Genomic DNA, 20,443 nt, shown 5'->3' with positions numbered 1-20,443 from the left:
TGTTTTTGAATGTCAGAAATGTATATTTGTGAATGTTGAGATGTTATATTGGTTTCACTGGTAAAAATAAATAATTGAAATGGGTATATATTTGTTTTTTGTTAAGTTGCCTAATAATTATGCACAGTGATAGTCCCCTGCACACACAGATAACCCCCTAAAATAGCTATAACTAAAAACAAACTAAAAACTACTTCCAAAACTATTCAGCTTTGATATTAATGAGTTTTTTGGGTTCATTGAGAACATGGTTGTTGTTCAATAATAAAATTAATCCTCAAAAATACAACTTGCCTAATAATTCTGCACTCCCTGTAATATTAATAATAACTGTGACAATAATAATTTTTCTTTGATATGGGTGGGCTCAACATGACTTGTTTTTATGTTGTTGAAAATGAAACTGTAGTCTTGGCACTAATTGTTTGACAGCCTTCATTTATGGAAAGTGCACTTTTACCATTCACTGATACATGGTATCATACCTCCCAACATTTCAAAATTGAAAAGAGGGACCGCACCCCCCACCCCCGCGGCAACAAATTTAAATGTGGTGGGCGGGGCTTAAAAAATCATAAGACCAAAGTAATATAAATAAAATTCTAAATAAAGTCATATATTTTAATACATAGGCAGCAAATCAAACACAAGCTCAAACCACTGGTATGGCTATGTGAGCTATGTATTTAATTATCCTTTGCAAAGACATTGCTAAATATTTTTATCTTAATTGGACATTTTAATAATAAATTCTTTAAAACTGCTCTCTGCATTCCCCATTGATATTCTAGATTCTGGCCTTTAAAGTCAGCAAAAATGAACAGTAACACGCTACATAGCATACACTTACACATGCAGATACACACACACACACTACATAGCATACACTTATACATGCAGATACACACACACTACATAGCATACACTTATACATGCAGATACACACACACACTGCATAACATACACTTATACATGCAGATATACACACACACACACACTACATAGCTTACACTTATACATGCAGATACACACACACTACATAGCATACACTTACACATGAAGATACACACACTACATAGCATACACTTACACACGAAGATACACACACACACACACACTACATAACATACACTTATACATGCAGATACACACACACTACATAGCATACACTTATACATGCAGATACACACACACTACATAGCTTACACTTATACATGCAGATACACACACACACACACTACATAGCTTACACTTATACATGCAGACACACACACTACATAGCATACACTTATACATGCAGATACACACACACTACATAGCATACACTTATACATGCAGATACACACACACACACACTACATAGCATACACTTATACATGCAGATACACGCACACTACATAGCATACACTTATACATGCAGATACACACACACACACACACACACTACATAGCTTACACTTATACATGCAGATACACACACACACACACACACTACATAGCTTACACTTATATATGCAGATACACACACACTACGTAGCATACACTTATACATGCAGATACACACACACTACATAGCATACACTTACACATGCAGATACACACACACACTACATAGCTTACACTTATACATGCAGATACACACACACTACGTAGCATACACTTATACATGCAGATACACACACACTACATAGCATACACTTACACATGCAGATACACACACACACACACACTACATAGCTTACACTTATACATGCAGATACACACACACTACGTAGCATACACTTATACATGCAGATACACAAACACTACATAGCATACACTTACACATGCAGATACACACACACTACATAGCATACACTTATACATGCAGATACACACACACTACATAGCATACACTTACACATGCAGATACACACACACTACATAGCATACACTTACACATGCAGATACATACACACTACATAGCATACACTTATACATACAGATACACACACACTACATAGCATACACTTATACATGCAGATACACACACACTACATAGCATACACTTATACATGCAGATACACACACACTACATAGCATACACTTACACATGCAGATACACACACACTACATAGCATACACTTACACATGCAGATACACACACACTACATAGCATACACTTATACATGCAGATACACACACACTACATAGCATACACGTATACATGCAGATACACAGACACTACATAGCATACACTTATACATGCAGATACACACACACTTCATAGCATACACTTATACATGCAGATACACAGACACTACATAGCATACACTTATACATGCAGATACACATACACACACTACATAGCATACACATGCAGACACACACACTACATAGCTTACATTTATACATACAGATACACACACACACAGTTATGGATACAGATAGACACACACACTACATCATATATGGGTATCTGTAATTCATTGTATGGGGTCCTGGGGTTGGCAAGCACATTAGCTGGCAGTCTGCGGCTGCCACTGTTCGTTACCCTGGTATTAGCACTGCTCATTGTATAAAACTGAAGGCATGCTAGTATTATCACCAGGGGTTAGATATCATCATTACCAGAGGTAGGTTAGAGAGGTCACCATTACCTGAGGTCAGAGTGTATACAGCCTTCTTACTCCTGCTTAACCCACACACCATTCCTTTTCCACAGGCAATCTAACAGGTATCTAACCCTGTGAGAGCAAAGCCAGCTGCTTCTGAGTATGGGCCCAGCAGAATTTAAAAAAAAAATTTAAATTTTTTTTTTATTTTTTTTAAATGCCTGGGGCAAATTGGGACAGATGCAACCCGGGACAGGGGGACAGACCCCTAAAATCGGGACTGTCCCGCGAAAATCGGGACATTTGGGGGGTATGTATAGCAAAAAAAAATAGACAAAAATAAAGTCATATTAAAAATTATAATTTAGCTGCCAAAATCTGCTTTTATCTCAGCATTTGTAAAAATAAAAATATTCTCATACAAAAAATGCTTCTACCGCTTCTGATTTTCTTAGCTGTAAATAAATGCTAAACAGAATGGAAACACCACCTCATTGAAAAAATTGCATATTGCTCATAGAGGCTCTCATCTCGGAAAAAAACTGCAGTCAAATATATAAAGGTTTTTTTTTATATACTTAAAAGAAGTCTACACCAGGATTTTTGTTGTTTAAAAAGATAGATAATCCCTTTATTACCCATTCCATAATTTTGCATAACCAACACAGTTATATAAATACACTTTTTACCTCATATCTGCAAACTGCCCCTTTATTTCAGTTCTTTTGACAGACATGCATTTTAGCCAATCAGAGCTGGCTCACCCAAACTCTACGTGCGTGAGCACAGTGTTATCTATATGACACACATGAACTAACACGCTCTAGTGGTAAAAAACTGTCAAAAGGCCCTGAGAGAAGAGGCGGCCTTCAAGGGCTTAGAAATTAGCATATGAACCTCCTTGTTTTAGCTTTCAACTAAGAATACCAAGAGAACAAAGCAAAATTGGTGATACAAGTAAATTGGAAAATTGTTTAAAATTACATTCTCTATCTGAATCAAGAAAGTTTATTTGGGACTAGACTGTCCCTTTAATAACTGAAAGTCCCATTCATTTATAGCACTGGGAAATCCTAGCATTTTAAAAACACTAGGATTTACCATCTCTTTAATACTCTGTAATGGAGTCTATATGTATTTGCAGGGTTATAAAGAAAACTAGTGATGTTACACAACTTTTAAAAGTAAAATGAGAATGTTCCAAAACCAAAATTCTGAGAACTGCAGCACAAGCTGTTGTGTTTTTGTTTTCATCTACTCATATCCCAGGCAAGTGGAAAGGTTTTATTTAGCTTTATCTCTTTTAAGGAATTTGTGGAATGAGAATGTGTTATTTTACCTTGCGTTTAATCTGTGGGCAAATAAACGGTTAGAAGGGTTTGTTTTGTGCAGCTAGCGGAGAACAACTGATATACTGCATGAGGCTCAAATATATTAACAGCATTTAGGGAAGCATTTGTAAAAGGGATATTAACCCCTTAAGGACCACAGCACTTTTCCATTTTCTGTCCGTTTGGGACCAAGGCTATTTCTCTTGTTAAGTGTATCCAGTCCACGGATCATCCATTACTTGTGGGATATTCTCCTTCCCAACAGGAAGTTGCAAGAGGATCACCCACAGCAGAGCTGCTATATAGCTCCTCCCCTCACTGCCATATCCAGTCATTCTCTTGCAACTCTCAACAAAGATGGAGGTAGTAAGAGGAGAGTGGTGTATTATAGTTAGTTTTTCAACTTCAATCAAAAGTTTATTATTTTTAAATGGTACCGGAGTGTACTATTTTATCTCAGGCAGCATTAGAAGAAGAATCTGCCTGCGGTTTCTATGATCTTAGCAGAAGTAACTAAGATCCACTGCTGTTCTCACATATTCTGAGGAGTGAGGTAACTTCAGAGGGGGAATGGCGTGCAGGTTATCCTGCAATAAGGTATGTGCAGTTAACATATTTCTAGGGATGGAATTTGCTAGAAAAATGCTGCTGATACCGGATTAATGTAAGTTAAGCCTAAATACAGTGATTTAATAGCAACTGGTATCAGGCTTATTACCAGAGATACATACTCATATAAAACGTTTGCTGGCATGTTTAATCGTTTTTATATATGCTTGGTGATAAAACTTATTGGGGCCTAGTTTTTTTCCACATGGCTGGCTTGATTTTTGCCTAGAAACAGTTTCCTGAGGCTTTCCACTGTTGTAATATGAGTGGAAGGGGCCTATTTTAGCGTTTTTCTGCACTGCTAAAATTACAGACAGAGACACTCAGCTTCCCTCTGCATGATACAGGACATCTCTGAAGGGCTCAAAAGGCTTCAAAAGTCGTGTTTGAGGAGGGTAACAACCACAGTAGACCTGTGGCAGTTGTTGTGACTAGTTTTAAAAGCGTTTTTTTCATTTATTATTCCGTTTTTGGTATTAAGGGGTTAATCATCCATTTGCAAGTGGGTGCAATGCTCTGCTAACTTGTTACATACACTGTAAAAATTTCGTTAGTGTAACTGCCTTTTTTCACTGTTATTTCAAATTTTGACAAAATTTGTTTTTCTTAAAGGCACAGTAACGTTTTTTATATTGCTTGTTAACTTGTTTTAAAGTGTTTTCCAAGCTTGCTAGTCTCATTGCTAGTCTGTACAAACATGTCTGACACAGAGGAAACTACTTGTTCATTATGTTTAAAAGCCATGGTGGAGCCCCATAGGAGAATGTGTACTAAATGTATTGATTTCACCTTAAACAGTAAAGATCAGTCTTTATCTATAAAAGAATTGTCACCAGAGGGTTCTGTCGGGGGGGAAGTTATGCCGACTAGCCTCCCGCTCAAGGGACGCACGCTAATATGGCGCCAAGTACATCAGGGACGCCCATAGCGATTACTTTGCAGGACATGGCTGCGATCATGGATAATACCCTGTCAGCGGTATTAGCCAGATTGCCTGAATTAAGAGGCAAGCGCGATAGTTCTGGGGTAAGACGAGATACAGAGCGCGTAGATGCTGTAAGAGCCATGTCTGATACTGCGTCACAATATGCAGAACCTGAGGACGGAGAGCTTCAGTCTGTGGGTGACATCTCTGACTCGGGGAAACCTGATTCTGAGATTTCTAATTTTAAATTTAAGCTTGAGAACCTCCGTGTATTGCTTTGGGAGGTGTTAGCTGCTCTGAATGACTGTGACACAATTGCAGTGCCAGAGAAATTGTGTAGACTGGATAAATACTATGCAGTGCCAGAGTGTACTGATGTTTTTCCAATACCTAAAAGGTTTACAGAAATTATTAGTAAGGAGTGGGATAGACCCGGTGTGCCGTTTCCCCCCCCCTCCTATATTTAGAAAAATGTTTCCCATAGACGCCACTACACGGGACTTATGGCAGACGGTCCCTAAGGTGGAGGGAGCAGTTTCTATTTTAGCAAAGCGTACCACTATCCCGGTTGAGGACAGTTGCGCTTTTTCAGATCCAATGGATAAAAAATTAGAGGGTTACCTTAAGAAAATGTTTATTCAACAAGGTTTTATTTTACAGCCCCTTGCATGCATTGCGCCTGTCACTGCTGCGGCGGCATTCTGGTTTGAGGCCCTGGAAGAGGCCATCCATACAGCTCCATTGACTGAAATCATTGACAAGCTTAGAACACTTAAGCTAGCTAACTCATTTGTTTCTGATGCCATTGTTCATTTGACTAAACTAACGGCTAAGAATTCCGGATTCGCCATCCAGGCGCGTAGGGCGCTATGGCTTAAATCCTGGTCAGCTGACGTGACTTCAAAGTCTAAATTACTCAACATTCCTTTCAAGGGGCAGACCTTATTCGGGCCTGGTTTGAAAGAAATTATTGCTGACATTACTGGAGGTAAGGGTCATACCCTTCCTTAGGACAGGGCCAAATCAAGGGCCAAACAGTCTAATTTTCGTGCCTTTCGAAATTTCAAGGCAGGTTCAGCATCAACTTCCTCTGCTTCAAAACAAGAGGGAACTTTTGCTCAGTCCAAGCAGGCCTGGAAATCTAACCAGTCCTGGAACAAGGGCAAGCAGGCCAGAAAGCCTGCTGCTGCCTCCAAGACAGCATGAAGGAACGGCCCCCTATCCGGCAACGGATCTAGTAGGGGGCAGACTTTCTCTCTTCGCCCAGGCGTGGGCAAGAGATGTTCAGGATCCCTGGGCATGGAGATCATATCTCAGGGATATCTTCTGGACTTCAAAGCTTCTCCTCCACAAGGGAGGTTTCACCTTTCAAGATTATCTGCAAACCAGATAAAGAAAGAGGCATTCCTACGCTGCGTGCAAGACCTCCTAGTAATGGGAGTGATCCATCCAGTTCCGCGGACGGAACAAGGACAGGGTTTTTATTCAAATCTGTTTGTGGTTCCCAAAAAAGAGGGAACCTTCAGACCAATTTTGGATCTAAAGATCTTAAACAAATTCCTCAGAGTTCCATCATTCAAGATGGAAACTATTCGAACCATCTTACCCATGATCCAAGAGGGTCAGTACATGACCACAGTGAACTTAAAGGATGCCTACCTTCACATTCCGATTCACAAGAATCATCATCGGTTCCTGAGATGGCTATTTCCTCGGCTCGGAGAGTCTCTGAGTTATCTGCCTTACAATGTGATTCTCCTTATCTGATTTTCCATTCAGATAAAGTAGTTCTGCGTACAAAACCTGAGTTTTTACCCAAGATGGTTTCTAACAAGAATATCAATCAAGAGATTGTTGTTCCATCATTATGTCCTAATCCTTCTTCAAAGAAGGAACGTCTTTTGCATAATCTAGACGTAGTCCGTGCCTTGAAGTTTTACTTACAAGCTACTAAAGATTTTCGTCAAACATCTAACCTGTTTGTTGTTTACTCTGGACAGAGGAGAGGTCAAAAGGCCTCGGCAACCTCTCTTTCTTTTTGGCTTCGGAGTATAATCCGTTTAGCCTATGAGACTTCTGGACAGCAGCCCCCTGAAAGGATTACAGCTCATTCCACTAGAGCTGTGGCTTCCACCTGGGCCTTTAAAAATGAGGCTTCTGTTGAACAGATTTGCAAGGCTGCGACTTGGTCTTCACTTCATACCTTTTCCAAATTTTACAAATTTGATACTTTTGCTTCTTCGGAGGCTGTTTTTGGGAGAAAGGTTCTACAGGCAGTGGTTCCTTCCGTTTAAGTTCCTGCCTTGTCCCTCCCATCATCCGTGTACTTTAGCTTTGGTATTGGTATCCCACAAGTAATGGATGATCCGTGGACTGGATACACTTAACAAGAGAAAACATAATTTATGCTTACCTGATAAATTTATTTCTCTTGTAGTGTATCCAGTCCACGGCCCGCCCTGTCCTTTTAAGGCAGGTCTAAATTTTAATTAAACTACAGTCACCACTGCACCCTATGGTTTCTCCTTTCTCGGCTTGTTTCGGTCGAATGACTGGATATGGCAGTGAGGGGAGGAGCTATATAGCAGCTCTGCTGTGGGTGATCCTCTTGCAACTTCCTGTTGGGAAGGAGAATATCCCACAAGTAATGGATGATCCGTGGACTGGATACACTACAAGAGAAATAAATTTATCAAGTAAGCATAAATTATGTTTTTTACATTTCTGCGATGTTTGTGTTTAGCTGCAATTTTCCTCTTACTCATTTACTGTACCCACACATATTATATACCGTTTTTCTCGCCATTAAATGGACTTTCTAAAGATACCATTATTTTCATCATATCTTATAATTTACTATAATTTTTTTTATCAAATATGAGGAAAAAACTGAATAAACCCCACACTTTTTCGAACTTTGACACCCAAAATCTGTTACACATCTACAACCACCAAAAAACACCCGTGCTAAATAGTTTCTAAATTTTGTCCTGAGTTTAGAAATACCCAATGTTAACATGTTCTTTGCTTTTTTTGCAAGTTTTATAGGGCCATAAATACAAGTAGCACTTTGCTATTTCCAAACCAATTTTTTTTTTCAAAATTAGCGCTAGTTACATTGGAACACTGATATCTTTCAGGAATCCCTGAATATCCCTTGGCATGTATATATATATATATATATATTTTTAGAATACAACCCAAAGTATTGATCTAGGCCCATTTTGGTATATTTCATGCCACCATTTCATCGCAAAATGCGATCAAATAAAAAAAATCGTTCACTTTTTCACAATTTTTTTTCCACAAACTTTAGCTTTCTCACTGAACTGGTTGTAAATGCTTCTCTGAGATCCCCTTTGTTCAGAAATAGCAGACTTATATGGCTTTGGCGTTGCTTTTTGGTAATTAGAAGGCCGCTAAATGCCACTGCGCACCACACGTGTATTATGCCCAGCAGTGAAGGGGTTAATTAGGGAGCATGTAGGAAGCTTGTAGGGTTAATTTTAGCTTTAGTGTAGTGTAGTAGACAACCCAAAGTATTGATCTAGGCCCATTTTGGTATATTTCATGCCACCATTTCACCGCCAAATGTGATCAAATAAAAAAAACAAACTTTTTTTTACAAATTTTAGGTTTTTCACTGATATTAATTACAAACAGCATGTGCAATTATGGCACAAATGGTTGTAAATGCTTCTCTGGGATCCCTTTTGTTCAGAAATAGCATATATATATATGGCTTTGGCGTTGCTTTTTAGTAATTAGAAGGCCGCTAAATGCAGCTGCGCATCAGACGTGTATTATGTCTAGCAGTGAAGGGGTTAATTAGTTAGCTTGTAGGGAGCTTGAAGGGTTAATTTTAGCTTTAGTGTAGATATCGGCTTCCCACCTGACACATCACACCCCTGATCCCTCCCAAACAGCTCTCTTCCCTCCCCCACCCCAACAATTGTCCCCGCCATCTTAAGTACTTAAATAAAAGGTTTTTAAAAAAAACAAAACAAAAAAAAACATTATTCTGCTGTGTAGGATCCCCCCTTAGCCCCCAACCTCCCTGATCCCCCCCAACAGCTCTCTAACCCTCCCCCTCTACCTTATTGTGCGCTATCTTGGGTACTGGCAGCTGTCTGCCAGTACCCAGTTTGAAATAAAATGTTTTTTTGTTTTTTTTAAATATTTTATTAACAAATTACTCTATATTTTCTCTAGTGTAGCTGCCCCCCCTCAACATCCAACCCCCCACCCTCTCCCAGATCCCTTAACTGAAAATTCCCACCCTCCCCAGTCTTCTCTCCCACCTTGTTAGTAACCTTTATTGTGCCATAGTGTAGGGTTCCCACCCGCCCCCGTCCACGCGATCCCGCCCTCGCACGTGATCTCGCCTTCCTCCTTCACCGATGGCCGCCCACCCGCCTCCCTGCATCAGCTCCCACCCACCAATGATCACGGCCATCGATGGCCGATGCAGAGAGGGCCACAGAGTGGCTCTCTCTGCATCGGACTGCTAGAAAATGTTATTGCAGGATGCCTCAATATGGAGGCATCACTGCAATAACATGAAAGAAGCTGGAAGCGATCAGGATCGCTTCCATCGCTTTCTAACACCAACGACGTACAGGATACGTCCTTGGTCGTTAAGGACCTTTCTTTTGTAGGACGTACCCTGTATGTCGTTGGTCCTTAAGGGATTAAACAGTGTTGCTTTTGTAAAAATATGTTAAATCAAAGTAAACATGAAAAGAAACTGTGTTAAAAACAGCATTAAACTTACTTGTTTTATTGCTAAATGAGCTCTTAGAAATTCTCAATATAGCCCCTGCCTACAGCTAGATAAGGAAGCAGACATTTCATAACTTAGGTTATATTGTCACATTATTTTTTCCAGCAAAAGTCCTCTATTGAGCATCGCCAATAGACTGACTGCAGCTAGATTAGTTGTCTCCTAGCAACACTTCAAAGGGAAAAAAATGCTACCTTGCCTTCCTGTAGAGAACCCAGTCCCCTGTAACAGGAAGTAATGGACACTGCACAAATTAAGTTAAAAAAATAAAATAAGATACAATTAAAATCCTTTTTAAAATGATGATTAATACATATTGCAATGATTTCTATGAAGTATAACCCACTACTCAGTGCTTTTTTATTAGAGCAATTAAACAGACTCTTTTATATCCATTTAAGATGCATTCCCATGAGGCTTTGTAGTAGGGATAGTCCGATATATCGGAGTGGCCGATATTTGGAATTTCTGAATTATGGGTACCGGACAGAAACTTACCGATATGGAGCAAATCAAAAGAAATTTAGCTATGTGTACTTCAGGGAAACTATGTAGTTTTAAGTGACACAAATCATCACACAAATCATCTATAGCACATATAAGCTGGACATAACATCTAATAATAAATAGCACTGATAAAAAGAGTCCAAGCCCAGGTGTTCCTGGGAGCTCAGTTACCAACTACCATACCCCCAATTACAGGCCTGTAGATGGACTTGCATAAACAAACATATATGATTTGTGAAATGGAAAATGTGATCTTTAAGTGGCACTTAAAACTACATAGTTTCCCTGAAGTACACAGAGCTAAATTACTTTTCTCTTGTAAGGTGTATCCAGTCCACGGGTTCATCCTTTACTTGTGGGATATTCTCCTTCCTAACAGGAAGTGGCAAAGAGAGCACACAGCAGAGCGAGCTGTCCATATAGCTCCCCCTCTAGCTCCACCCCCCAGTCATTCTCTTTGCCGGCTCTAAGCAATAGGGTCCCTCTCGGAAGGGTAAAGTGAATGTGGTGTTAGATTTGTAGTTTTTGTTCTACAAGCAAAAGTTTGTTATTTTAAATGGTACCGGTGTGTACTATTTACTCTCTAGCAGAAAAGAGATGAAGATTTCTGCAGGGAGGAAGATGATTTTAGCATGTTGTAACTAAAATCCACTGCGGAGTACAAGAAAACTTCAGTTGGGGGGAACGGTTTGCAGGTTAGGCTGCAATAAGGTATGTTCAGTCATTTATTTCTAGACAAGACCGTGATAATGCTAGAAAAGGACTGATAAGATCCCCATGAGGGAAGGGTAAGCTTTATTCAGAGACTAAGTATGGAATTGCAAGCTTACATAACAGGGCTAATTTATGCTGTTTATGGCAAACGGTTTTTACTGATAAATATCGTTTTTTGAGACACTTTGAAGGTTCCTTTGGGTTTCTTTCAGGGGTTGTTACCCACATGGCTATTATTATAACACTTAGGAGTGTTTCTTTAGGCCTCACAGCACCGGAGTAAGGTGGGAGGGGCCTAATTTCGCGCCTCAGATGCGCAGTTAGATTGACTAGATCTTCAGGCTGTTTCACATGGAGGGTCCTGCTGCAGTTTGAGGGCCTATAAGAAGTTTTTTTCCCCACAAGTCTGGTTCCTAAGGGCAGGTAGGGCCACAGCAGAGCTGTGGCAAGGTGCTGAAGTAGTTTTAACCGGTTGTTAGCTTGCTATTGATCCGGTTTGGGCATTAAGGGGTTAATCGTTTTTCTTGCTAGTTGTGCAATCTTACCAATGCTTTAGGTTCATACTGTGAAAATTTCGAAAAGTTTGCTGCATTTTTCACTGTTTTGGACAATTGTGTGCCTTTTTTATCTCTTAAAGGCACAGTAACGTTTTTTGCAAAGAGTGTTTTTATTTGATTAAAGTGATTTCTAAGCCTGTTTGTCTTACTACTAGTCTGTGAAACATGTCTGACACTAAGGAAAATCCTTGTTCAATGTGTTTAGAAGCCATGGTGGAACCCCCTCTCAAAATGTGTCCCACTTGTACTGATATGTCTATACACTTTAAAGAACATATTGTTGCACTTAAAAATGTGGCCCAAGATGATTCCTCAGACAGAAGGTAATGAGGTTAGCCCGTTAACCTCTCCCCAAGTATCACAACCAGTTACGCCCGCTCATGCGACGCCTAGTACCTCTTTTACCTTACAAGGCTTGGCGGCAGTTATGGATAATACCCTCTCAGTGTTTTTATCTAAACTGCCCGTGTTACCTGCAAAGCGTGATAGCTCTGTTTTAAGAACAGATTATGAGCATTCTGACGCTTAAGTAGCCGTATCCGATATACACTCACAACGCTCTGAAATGGGGGCGAGGGATGTGCTGTCTGAGGGAGAAATTTCAGATTCGGGAAAGGTTGCTCCTCAGACAGACTCAGATACGTTGGCTTTTAAATTTAAATTAGAACACCTCTGTTTATTGCTCAGGGAGGTATTAGTTACTCTGGATGACTGCGACCCTTTGGTGGTTCCAGAGAAATTGTGTAAAATGGACAAGTACCTAGAAGTTCCTGTATACACTGATGTGTTCCCGGTCCCTAAGAGGATTGCGGATATAGTAACTAGGGAGTGGGATAGACCAGGTATTCCGTTTGTTCCCCCTCCTGTTTTTAAGAAAATGTTCCCCATATTTGACACCACGCGGAACTCGTGGCAGACGGTCCCTAAGGTGGAGGGGGCTGTTTCTTCACTTGCTAAACGCACAACCATACCAATTGAGGACAGTTGTGCTTTTAAAGACCCTATGGATAAAAGATTAGAGGGTTTACTTAAGAAAATTTTTGTTCATCAAGGTTTTCTTCTCCAACCTATAGCGTGCATTGTTCCTGTAACTACTGCAGCTGCTTTCTGGTTCGAGGCGCTGGAAGATGAGCTCCAGACGGAGACCTCATATGAGGATATTATGGACAGAATTAAGGCTCTTAAGCTGGCTAATTCTTTTATCACAGATGCCGCTTTCCAACTAGCTAAGTTAGCGGCAAAAAATTCAGGTTTCGCCATTTTAGCGCGCAGGGCGTTTTGGCTAAAGTCCTGGTCGGCCAATGTGTCGTCAAAATCCAAACTATTGAACATCCCTTTCAAAGGAAAGACCCTCTTTGGGCCTGAATTGAAAGAGATTATTTCAGAAATCACTGGGGGAAAAGGCCATGCTCTCCCCCAGGACAAGTCCTTCAAGACGAAGAACAAGCAAAATAATTTTCGTTCCTTTCGGAATTTCAGGAGCGGTCTCGCTTCATCCTCCCCTGCTGCAAAGCAAGAGGGTAATACTTCACAACCCAGGGCAGCCTGGAAACCTTACCAGGGCTGGAACAAGGGTAAACAGGCCAAGAAGCCTGCAGCTTCCTCCAAGACAGCATGATGGGGTTGCCCCAGATCCGGGACCGGATCTAGTAGGGGGCAGACTCTCTCTCTTCGCTCAGGCCTGGGCAAGTGATGTACACGATCCCTGGGCATTAGAGATTGTATCCCAGGGATATCTTCTAGAATTCAAGGACTCCCCTCCAAGGGGAAGGTTCCACATTTCTCGTCTGTCTACAGACCAGACAAAGAAAGAGGCGTTCTTACGCTGTGTAGAAGACCTACATACAATGGGAGTGATCCACCCAGTTCCAATTGTGGAACAAGGGCTGGGTTTTTACTCAAACCTGTTTGTGGTTCCCAAAAAAGAAGGAACTTTCAGACCAATCCTGGATCTCAAAATTCTAAACAAATTCCTCAGAGCCCCATCATTCAAGATGGAGACCATTCGGACAATCTTACCAATGATCCAGGAGGGTCAATATATGACTACCGTGGATCTAAAGGATGCGTATTTGCACATTCCTATCCACAAAGATCATCACCAGTTTCTCAGGTTCGCCTTTCTGGACAAGCATTATCAGTTTGTGGCTCTTCCTTTCGGGTTGGCCACTGCTCCCAGAATTTTCACAAAGGTGCTAGGGTCCCTCCTGGCGGTTCTAAGACCGCGGGGCATAGCAGTGGCGCCTTACCTAGACGACATCTTAATTCAGGCGTCGACTTTCCAAAGAGCCAAGTGTCACACGGAAATTGTATTGGCCTTTCTGAGGTCTCACGGGTGGAAGGTGAACATCAAAAAGAGTTCTCTCTCCCCCCTCACAAGAGTTCCATTCCTAGGAACCCTATTAGACTCGGTAGAAATGAAAATATTTCTGACGGAGGTCAGAAAGTTAAAACTCTTAACTACTTGCCGAGCTCTTCATTCCATTCCTCGGCCGTCTGTAGCTCAGTGCATGGAGACAATCGGACTAATGGTAGCAGCAATGGACATAGTCCCTTTTGCACGGATACACCTCAGACCACTGCAACTATGCATGCTCAATCAGTGGAATGGGGATTATGCAGATTTGTCTCCTCAAATACAGTTGGACCAGGGGACCAGAGATTCTCTTCTCTGGTGGTTGTCTCAGGATCACCTGTCTCAGGGAATGTGTTTCCGCAGACCAGAGTGGATCATCGTAACGACCGACGCCAGTCTGTTGGGCTGGGGTGCAGTCTGGGACTCCCTGAAAGCTCAGGGCTTATGGTCTCGGGAAGAAGCTCTTCTCCCGATAAACATTCTGGAACTGAGGGCGATATTCAACACTGTTCAGGCACAGGCATGGCCTCAGCTAGCTGCGGCCAAATTCATCAGATTTCAGTCAGACAACATCACGACTGTAGCTTACATCAACCATCAAGGGGGAACAAGGAGTCCCCTAGCAATGATGGAAATAACCAAAATAATCATGTGGGCGGAGGATCACTCTTGCCACCTCTCAGCAATTCACATCCCAGGAGTAGACAACTGGGAGGCGGATTTTCTAAGTCGTCAGACTTTTCATCCGGGGGAGTGGGAACTCCACCCGGAGGTATTTGCCCAGCTGACTCAGCTATGGGGCACTCCAGAATTGGATCTGATGGCGTCCCGTCAGAATGCCAAACTTCCTCTTTATGGGTCCAGGTCCCGGGATCCCCAGGCGGTGTTGATAGATGCTCTAGCAGCGCCTTGGTCCTTCAATCTGGCCTATGTGTTTCCACCGTTTCCTCTCCTTCCTCGTCTGGTTGCCAGAATCAAGCAGGAGAGGGCGTCAGTGATTCTAATAGCGCCTGCGTGGTCACGCAGGACCTGCTATGCAGACCTAGTGGACATGTCATCCGTTCCACCATGGACTCTGCCAATGAGGCAGGACCTTCTACTTCAAGGTCCTTTCAAACATCCAAAGCTAATTTCTCTGCGTCTGACTGCTTGGAGATTGAACGCCTAATTCTATCTAAGCGTGGTTTCTCTGAGTCGGTTATCGATACCCTGATTCAGGCTAGAAAGCCTGTCACCAGGAAAATCTACCATAAGATTTGGCGAAAATATCTTTGTTGGTGCGAATCCAAGGGCTACGCATGGAGTAAGATTAGGATTCCCAGGATATTGTCTTTTCTCCAAGATGGATTGGAGAAAGGATTGTCAGCTAGTTCCTTAAAAGGACAAATCTCTGCTTTGTCTATTCTTTTACACAAACGTCTGGCGGAGGTACCAGACGTTCAAGCGTTTACTCAGGCTTTAGTCAGAATCAAGCCTGTTTATAGACCTGTGGCTTCGCCATGGAGTCTGAATTTAGTTCTTTCAGTTCTGCAAGGGGTTCCGTTTGAACCTTAACATTCCATAGATATTAAGCTTTTATCTTGGAAAGTTTTGTTTTTGGTAGCTATCTCTTCTGCGCGAAGAGTTTCAGAGTTATCTGCTTTACAGTGTGACTCACCTTACTTGGTGTTCCATGCAGATAAGGTAGTTTTGCGTACCAAACCTGGTTTTCTTCCTAAGGTTGTGTCTAATAAGAATATTAACCAGGAAATTGTTGTTCCTTCTCTGTGTCCTAATCCTTCTTCGAAGAAGGAACGTCTGTTACACAATCTTGATGTGGTTCGTGCTTTAAAGTTCTATTTACAAGCAACTAAGGATTTCAGACAAACAATTTCATTGTTTGTTATCTATTCTGGTTAGAGGAGAGGTCAGAAGGCGACTGCTACCTCTCTTTCCTTTTGGCTGAAAAGCATCATCCGTCTGGCCTATGAGACTGCTGGCCAGCAGCCTCCTGAAACAATTACTGCTCATTCTACCAGAGCAGTGGCTTCCACATGGGCTTTTAAAAATGAGGCTTCTGTTGAACAGATTTGTAAGGCAGCGACTTGGTCTTCGCTGCATACTTTTTCCAAATTTTACAAATTCGATACTTTTGCTTCTTCGGAGGCTATTTTTGGGAGAAAGGTTTTACAAGTAGTGGTGCCTTCCGTTTAAGGTACCTGTCTTGTTCCCTCCCTTCATCCGTGTCCTAAAGCTTTGGTATTGGTATCCCACAAGTAAAGGATGAACCCGTGGACTGGATACACCTTACAAGTGAAAACAGAATTTATGCTTACCTGATAAATTACTTTCTCTTGTGGTGTATCCTGTCCACGGCCCGCCCTGTCATTTTAAGACAGGTGGTTTTTATTTTTAAACTACAGTCACCACTGCACCCTATGGTTTCTCCTTTTTCTTCCTAACCTTCGGTCGAATGACTAGGCGGTGGAACTAGAGGGGGAGCTATATGGACAACTCTGCTGTGTGCTCTCTTTGCCACTTCCTGTTAGGAAGGAGAATATCCCACAAGTAAAGGATGAACCCGTGGACTGGATACACCACAAGAGAAAGTAATTTATCAGGTAAGCATAAATTCTGTTTTGATTTGCTCATAGGGGTCAGCAATACATAAAATCGATCTGCTTGCTAATTGCTGTCACAAATAGAACATTATTTGTTGCATTCTGATAAAGTTTACACATTTGCAAAACATTTCACTAAAGCTGCTATATTTGATGATTTTTTTAATTTAAATATTTTATTTTCCCCTTTCATGGGCATAGAAAAAAACATTTATAAAAATGATAATTCAGGCACATCAATTTAATGTCCACAACAACAAACCTTGAGTAGCAAGCTGTGCAGTATAGGAGACTAGTATCAATATTCTCTAGCAGTGGATTGCAATGCTCTGACCTTTAGGTGGCGCTGTTACACATGTATAAAACTGCCCATAAGTGACATAATAAAGAAACTTATAGTACACTCCTCAGTACCAGGGAAGGTATTTGCAATCCAGTAAATATATGAGCTTATTAAAAATTAAAGCAAATCATTAAATCTAGCACTGATATTCCAGCATGTCCTTTCTTTCTCTGTCAAGTGGCAGTATATCTGTGTATAGCACATATTATATTGTGGTTAACTATCGCTACTGTCCTAGATTTGTAGTACTTTTAACACAATTCTATTCTGTGTTTCTTTTATTGCATATATCATTGTGTGCTTTTTTTGACCATTATCGACAGAATTATAGTATTAGAGAGACTATTTTATATATCAATTCTGAATAATATACTGAAACTCGAGAATATTTCTCTTTTTATACATCTTACTTATACCTGGTATAGCTCTGTGAAGTCTGCATATACTTGTTTTACATATATATATATATATATATATATATATATATATATATATATATATATATATATATATAATTTCTTTCATGTGAGTGGCAAGAGTCCATGAGCTAGTGACGTATGGGATATACATTCCTATCAGGAGGGGGCAAAGTTTCCTAAACCTCAAAATGCATATAAATACACCTCCCACCTCACTCATACCTTAGTTTTACAAACTTTGCCTCTCATGGAGGCGGTGAAGCAAGTTGTGTTTGATTTTTCTTCTGTGATAGGCGTTACTAAGCATATTGAATCCCAGTTCCTCTCAAAGTACAGAGTTTGTCTGAGGGATGTGAAGGGAGTTTTGCCTGATGATACAATGTTTTCACCTATGGGAAATCTATTCTAAGGCTCTCTGTAAATCGGTCGCAGAGATTCATCTGCTGCCTCCCTTTACAGATCGACATTATACTGCTCTACCATTACCTCTGCTGATATGTTTCAGTACTGGTTTGGTTGTTTGCTATATGTGGATGGGTGTCTTACACAGTAAGTATATACTTTTATTATATAAGACACTTTCAGCTATGGATTGGGCACTTTTTAATTAAAGTTGTTATATATTGTTTGTGTACATGCCTTGAGTCAGTAATTCAGTGCTCTTTTTTTTAACGACTTTATTTGTGGCTAAATATTTGTCAAGGTTGGTAGAGTCTGTAAAACATACATGTTTTTTTTTTGGAGCTAGTGATTTATTTATAAATTAGGATGCTAAGTATTATGTTAGCCTCATGGAATGTTGATAATCACATTTTTTGCAGCTATAATAGAAATATCCATTAGGCTTTATTTTGGTTCATTTTGTTTTTTTACATATATAATCAAAATTCTTACCTGCTTTTTAGAGTGATAGGTGTATTAGAAATCCTTTTCAGCTTTGCATGTCGCGCATGTGATGATGCTATTTCTTCTTAAAGACACGACGAGTCCACGGATTTCATCCTTACTTGTGGGACATTCACCTCCTGGTCAGCAGGAGGAGGCGGCAAAGAGCACCACAGTAGAGCTGCTATATATAGCTCCTCCCTTCTCTCCCACCCAGTCATTCTCTTTGCCTACGTTAGTGATAGGAAGAGGTAAAGTGAGGTGTTAGATTAGATTCTTCAATCAATAGTTTATTATTTTTAAAGTAGTGCCAGAGTGTGCTGCTTTGTTCTAGGGTGTAGCCGTAGTCCATAGCAGTCTCTGTAGTATTGCTATTGGTGGCTTTAAAGCAATAGGAACTGATGGGACATAATTCTCACTGCGCCTCCTATACATTTATGCTGCCCTAGTCTGGATAGCCTAAGCACAGTTAACTCATGCTTATCTTATTCCAAAGGGCTATGGGAGGGAGAGGACCTCCTAAACCTGCTGAGCTGCCCTGCTGTCGGGCAGAATTAGAAGGTAAGTGCTGACTTTTTATTCTGGGTCTGGGAAAGGTAAGACCAGAACAAGTGGAGCACTTTAAAATTATGGGACATAGACACTCCTTTTTGTAGAGGAGGACAATTTAGACAGCACCTTATTAGCAGGCACTGGGGCTGAGGAGAGATTAGGACTTTTCATTATAAGCTTGTTTCTCTGGGTCTGTTCAAAGAACGCTTAGTATGAGGTGAATGCTTAAAGATGGGCTAAGTTTCTGGCTAGCAAGGGACAGTCCCACTTTGGCTGCAGACTTTAAGTATGTTTATTTAACTGTCGGCAAAAGGTCCGTTTTTTTATATATGGCAACCGGAATTTCGCCTTGTGTCGCCAATGTGGCGTTCAGCCTATTTAGTTTATTCGGCATTAGATCCATGTCTATAATAATGGGGATTTCGCCTTGATAACGCCCACGATGGGCGGAGCTTCAAGTGGCGCAAATTTGGCATGCGCACTATGCTTCTATTCTATTTTTGACCACATGTATTTCCTTCTAGTACGGAAGTGGTTATTGAGCTGCGTGAGACCCGGACAGCACTACTATGCTGTATCTGGATTTTTGGGGTCTGTAAAATGAAAATTATTTTGTAGACACAGTAACACATTTTATTTTTTAAACTGTGGCATCAGTGATTACATCTGTTTATGTGTCCATTTGAGTATGTTAAACTCCCTCTACATGCAGAAATAAAGGTGGCATTTTAACATTTAAAGATACAGTGACATCTCTTATGTGTTGAATGTTTATTAAAGGATTACATCTGCTTATGGGTACTTTAGAGTACCGTTAACCTTTTTTCTTCGTGCAGAAATAAAGTTGATGTTTTAACATTTAAAGGCACAGTAACATCTTTTATGTGTCACATGTTTGATAATAGATTACAAGAGTTTATATGTACATTAGAGTACTGTTAACTTTTTTTCCTCTATGTGCAGAAATATATATGACCTTTTAACATTTAAAGAAGGATTACAACGGTTTATGTGATAATTCGTTTTTGAGGCATGAAAAAACGTGTCGTTTTAACACTTAAAGACACGGTAACATATTTTCTCTTGCAAGGTGTATCCAGTCCACGGCTTCATCCTTTACTTGTGGGATATTCTCATTCCCTACAGGAAGTGGCAAAGAGAGCACACAGCAGAGCTGTCCATATAGCTCCCCCTCTAGCTCCACCCCCCAGTCATTCTCTTTGCCGGCTCTAAGCACTACGGTCTCTCTACATGAGGGTAAAGTGAAT

The 20,443-nt window shown here is 40.7% G+C and overlaps 1 protein-coding gene across 1 annotated transcript in view; it reads left to right on the top strand.

Annotated features, from left to right (window-relative positions):
- The window catches only part of STX8 (syntaxin 8), an 848,919-nt gene that overhangs the window by 57,924 nt on the left and 770,552 nt on the right, over nucleotides 1-20,443 (top strand). The window lies entirely within an intron of this gene.

The sequence above is a fragment of the Bombina bombina genome, chromosome 1 (assembly GCF_027579735.1).
Source record: "Bombina bombina isolate aBomBom1 chromosome 1, aBomBom1.pri, whole genome shotgun sequence".
NCBI lineage: Eukaryota > Metazoa > Chordata > Amphibia > Anura > Bombinatoridae > Bombina > Bombina bombina.
The sequence above is the reverse complement of the archived record's forward strand: the minus strand, read 5'-3'. Positions and strand labels throughout refer to the sequence as shown.